A 5,688-nucleotide genomic window follows, 5' to 3' on the forward strand; every position below is an offset into this window, starting at 1 on the left:
CAAGAGTGTTGACTGTGGAGCTGAGCAAACTGAAGCTGTGAACAATCTCAATCTCTTCGCCATCCATCCTGATGCTTCCACTTGGTCCAGTGGTGAGAATCTTTGTCAAAGTGAAACCTATAGTCCTACTAAAATGAACAAAGAGAGGGGATGGACTATGAACTGTAACGGTAGCTGGAAAGTGAGGGAGAGTTATTGGAAAGGAGAGAATAATCACAAAGAGGAAATTCGGAATTCTTTGTCCAAATGTCTGGCTAATCTTAAACTACATTGAGAGATACAGCCCATGGCTCCATCCTCTTCCAGATCTGGTAAAGTGACAGCTTTAACCAATCATGTAAGCCTAAGTGACAGATTTTCAAGGCCAGGTCATTAGGGCCACACAGTGTCTGCCTGGTTCGCAGGAACATTCCAGAAGTGCCAAGACACCGTGATGCCACCGTGAGGAAGGTCACAAATCTTGCAGTCTCCCACATTTTCTGAAAGAAAAGCACCAACTGACTGGCCCCCATCTGATCCACACGCTACAAAAGCATCAGACAGCCAGGTCCTGCACAGTTGCTGGACTAACAAAACTGTGAAGTATGACAAATGATTGTGGTTTTGAGCCACTGCTTGGGGTAGCACGTAATTCAGCAATACATCCGGAATACTTAGCACAAAGCTGACGGAAAGGCAAAACTACGTATGTGGCTCATGACCAACAGATGACAGGGAAGCTTCTCTCATAATCACATACAAGCTACACTGTTGTTTTGAGGTGCAGGCAAACCACAGTGGTCCATTAGGACAGAGGAAAAGTGCCTCATCCCCCTTTCTAGGCCAAAATTTTAATGGGAGCACACTGCTAGCTCTTTCTGTCATGGAGTTGCTGGGTAGGTTCGAACTTCCAATCTTTTGATTAGAGTGAAGAGTAATAATACATACTACAGATACTCAAAATGAATTCTATTATTTCTTTTCTTTTGTAAATGGCTTTTCCCTCTATAGTAGGTAGGGCTGTAATCTAAGCTACCTAAAAACATTAAAGTCTGCGTGAGCTGGAGCATGATATATACATACACATATATGTACATATGTATTTACTTAAATTTAGAGGGATTTTCACTGAGATCCAGTGACAGTTAAAGCATTTCCATCTTCCATTCACCTTTCCACCAAGTAACATGTTAACTCAAAATGTAAAGAATTTTACCCTTGAGAATGGTACCTTTTTAAAAAATAACCCATATGGGACCAAACAGGCTAGAAGCTGGGGAAGGAGAGGGTAGTGAGAATGAAGTGGAAGAACCTAAACGAAGATCTTAACAATGTTCCAAACTGAAGAATGTCACTGTCAGAAAGCATGAAATGGGAATCTGCTTTTCTGTGAGCCTTTTCACCAAAAGTGTACTACAGTATTAAAGTGCCGCAGAGGGGGAAGGCTTCCCATGGTCAGCACTGAATTCCATGCTGAACATCTTTGAATGCTTATTACACACCAGCAGAATTTTTTGACTCATAATGACAATTTTCCAAAAGAAATGAGCTTCCTTTCCCCTGTCACCACAACTGAGAAAGGATTTAAGTGGAAATCTCTGCTTTAATTCCCCTGATTTTATGATCTCACTGCCCTCCCATTATGTTAGATATGCTCTTCCACTTTTCTATTAAAATCTACTTTGCACAGAGAAAAGTCAGGATCTTGGACACGAATCCGCCGGGGCAGAAGTGTTCTAGGAAGCAAGCCGCCTCCTTGGAGAGCTTAATCCTTTCTTACACTCAGATCCAGCAGTTCCGCGCACAGCAAGAAAGAATATGGGAATAGAAGCAGGTGCAGGGGTGAGAGGGGATGAAGAAGCCCATTTTAGCAACTTCCTGTGGCAACTGGCACAAGGACCTTGAATGAGCAATCTCGCACTGAATCAAACGAACCTAAACCACAAAAGCTCAGCTCTATTTGAATTAGTCGCTTCCATTTACTTGTCTCAAGTTATGACAAAGTTTTTTTTAGGATTCCAGCTGAATATATTGCTCTTCTCTATTTCTGGCACCAAAAAAGTTAAAAAAGAAAAAAAAATCCGTAAGAGCACGTCAATAGAAAACCTGCCTCATGAACATACTTCTCCACCCCTGACTCTGCTGATTTTCAATTTAGGAGAAATAATGTTCTCCAGTTTACACTGCAGTGAGACACTGCAAGGCCAAGTCACACAATAACCACAATATTTAGGTCAAGAGTAAAATGATTAAAAGGGATGGAATGTCAGTGATAAGATTCAGTATCTTCCACTGCTAGTATGAGGCCTTTCAGCCTGTTTAAGAAAGGAGCACCAAAGAGTAAATTCTTTTTAAGGGAAAAATTCTGACAGCTCATCAATTGATTTTCAATGAAAATGCTGGGGAAAAAAATTAATAAAGAAGTTAAGCTGCTGAAATACAGTTTCACCAATTAGCTTAATGTCAGAGAATTCTAATTAGGCGTCTTGAGATTGCTATTTAGCGTTTAAGCCTTCAGAGTGCCAAATTCTCCTTTTCACACAAACTGGTTGCAAAATTAAAGACATTAGGCAGCCTTAATTACATTATCAGAACAGCTGGGATTAGGCAATCTCTGAAGTCAAGACGGCATTCTTTTGTCACAGGGTAGAAATCCCTGGCTTTCCAGGGTGCCGGATTTTGGTCCCGTTCCATATCTCACCCATACAAAGCAAGCTGCATTAGAAACAAAAAAAGAGAGAGAGAGAGAAAAGTGGGCAGACAAAGAACAGAGTAATGCTCAGCAAATAATGAACACATTACCGAAAAAGAAAAGGTAGGTGAAAAGATTAAGCCTGGAATCGGTAGGTTTTCCTAGCACCTCTGCTGGCGTGTGGCCTGCCAACCCTCTGGTGGCAATGAGACTGAGGGACAGCCCTGTCAGCCCACTTGGCCGGGGGCTACAACTCTGTTATCTAAAGCGAAAGCACATTTATACTCCTTCATCCCACAGGATGTGAAATTAGCAGCTATTGTTTTTCCACATTTTGGCCAACACAATGCCTTTTATGTCTTTACATTGTTTATAAGGCTATGTCTCCCTGCACAAGGGAACCTTCTTTCTCATTCTAATTTTTTAAGCAACAGGATAGTCTCTCCTTTACCCCCTCCTTCATTCCTCTAAATAATCTTTTTAATGGATTCATTTAACAACACAAAGTTTCTTTTTGGGGTGTTTTGATTTTTAAAAAAATAATTGCAAAGCAATAAAAATCAGGATGGATGGTGGCAGGAGTACCGATAATCTCCCAGATAGTGGCTGAGCTGAAGGTGGTCACTAGCCGACCTTCTAATATCCATCAGTCTCTAAGCAAACAGAGCCACACCAAACCAAACCTATGGCCCTGGAGTCCACTGGAAACCAAGAGGGTCTCCAGAGTTGTAACCTTTAAGGGTGCAGATGGGAACTGCTTTCTCCTGGGGTGTGGCTGGTGGGTTCAAATCACCAACATTTCAGTCATCAGCTGAGTGCCTTAACCACTATATAACCAGGCTTCATATAGCAATCCACACCTAACTTTTCTCCAAACTTGAAAGTTACCATAAATTTTATTCACTCAGTTTTTGTCTGCTTTGTTTTAGTTGTGTTTTTTTTTTTTTTACCTTTAACCTGCTGCTAATTATCCAAGTCGCCATCATCTCATCCGGAACAATGGCCGTCACCCCCTAACTTCTGCTGCCTGTTCATCTCCATATCAGACCTTTCTAAATAGAAAATAAGCGTGTGACACTTTCCCAATTAAAACTCTCCTACAGTAAAGGTACACCTGTCCCCATTACCACAGTCACTCTCTTTGGAGACAGTGAGATTGGCTCAGGATAGGGCAGGGTTCAGACCTATTGTCCATAGGGTCGCTCAAAGTCATAGTTGACTTGATGGCACAGAACGAAGATGACCTGGTAGAGAAGAGAGTCCAGAAACAGATTTATGCATATATCAACATGTGTTATTATCATAGAGGCTAATGGCATGGGAGGAGTTTGCCCATCTTTCTCCCATAGAGCAGCGGAGGCCTTGAACTACATGCCTTCGGGATTGTAGTGCAGCTTCTTGCCACTAGGCTACCAGAGCTCCCTATTATAGAAGCAGCATTTCAAATTATTGTGGAAGAAAAACACTGTCAATACTAAGTACTGGGAAAATGGTTATGCATCTAGGACCTAAAACCCAACAAATTAGATTCTCCCATTAGAAATGTGGCACCAGGACTGGAGGAAGAATCATCAACAATCTGCATTATGCAGATGACACAACCCTGCTTGCTGAAACTGAGGAGGACCTGAAGCGCTTGCTGTGGAAGGTCAGGGATGCAGCCTTCAGTATGGATTGAGACTCAATTTCAAAAAAACAAAGATTCTCACCACTGGGCCAATTGGCAGCATCATAATGGATGGTGAAGAGATTGAGATTGTTCACAGTTTTGGTTTCCTTGGATCCACAGTCAACACTCTTGTCACCAGCAGCCAGGAAATTAAAAGACTCTGTCTATCTTTTTTATTCATTGTTCAAATTCCACAGGCATTTGAAATAACTGAAAATTGTGCGTGGGACAGGCACATCTGTACTCTTCAGCATTTTAAGTAAGTTCCTTGAAGCAGATTTGCCCATCGCATTATGCTGCTGTTTCATGGGTGTTGACTGTGGATCCAAGTAAAAGGAGATTATGGACAGCTGCAATCTCTTCTCCATTTATGATTCTGTGTATTGGTCTCGTTGTGAGGACTGATGTGGTTGGTGGCACAGTCCATACAGAGGTGCCTTGATGACCTCAAGACTGAGTCTCTGGCGGTTCAAACCCACTAGTGGTTCCAGGGAGAAAGGTGAGCACTTTACTCCTGTGTGATTTAGTCTCAGAAATCCACTGAACAGTCAGTCATGAGTTGGTTCATTTGATGGCAGAAAGTTGTGTGGAGATGTAATCCATGCTGAAGACTATAGGTTTTGTCTTCTTCAGTAAGTACTTCAACTTTTGTTCACTTTCCGCAAGCAAGATTGTGTCATCCATAACCCCTGCTGATATGTGGTCTTCCTTCAATTCTGAAGCCACATTGTTCTTCACATAGCCCAACTTCTTGGATTACATGCTCAGCCACACACTGAAAAGGCACGGAGAAAGAATAGCCCTGATGCACACTTTCCTGATTTTAAACCATGCAGTGTTCCCTTGTTCTGTTTATAGATAACTGTTCCTTGGTCTACATGTAAGTTTTGCATGTTGTTGTTATATGCCATCAAGTCATCTGCGAATCATAGCAACCCCAGGCACAACAGCCCTAAATCCTGCTCTATTCTGTGCCAATCTCACCATCTCCGACATACCTACCCCCATTACCCCAGTCACTGAATCAATCCATCTCACTGAGGGTCTTCCTCTCCTGCGCTGTCCCTCCACCCTCCCAAGCATGACATCCTTCTCCAAAGATTGGTCCCTCCTTGCAACATGTCCAAAATATGTCGGACGAAACTTCAGAATCCTTGTCTCCAAGAAGCAGCCCAGCTTCACTGTCTTCAGGACAAATCTGTTTGTTTTCCTAGCAGTCCATGGTATATTCAATACTCTTCTCCAACACCACAGCTCAAAGGCATCAATTCTCCTTCTATCATCCCTAGTCATTGTCCAGCTCTTCCATGCATAGCAAGTGATTGAAGACCATGGCATGTATCAGACG

The 5,688-nt window shown here is 42.4% G+C and overlaps 1 protein-coding gene across 1 annotated transcript in view; it reads right to left on the minus strand.

Moving 5' to 3' along the window:
- POLR3B (polymerase (RNA) III (DNA directed) polypeptide B) overlaps positions 1–5,688 on the minus strand; it is a 130,837-nt gene that overhangs the window by 83,829 nt on the left and 41,320 nt on the right. The gene's annotated exons all lie outside the window — the stretch shown is intronic.

Source organism: Elephantulus edwardii, unplaced genomic scaffold, assembly GCF_000299155.1.
Source record: "Elephantulus edwardii isolate Elephantulus edwardi_28Jun2011 unplaced genomic scaffold, EleEdw1.0 scaffold00211, whole genome shotgun sequence".
NCBI classification, from domain to species: Eukaryota; Metazoa; Chordata; class Mammalia; order Macroscelidea; family Macroscelididae; genus Elephantulus; species Elephantulus edwardii.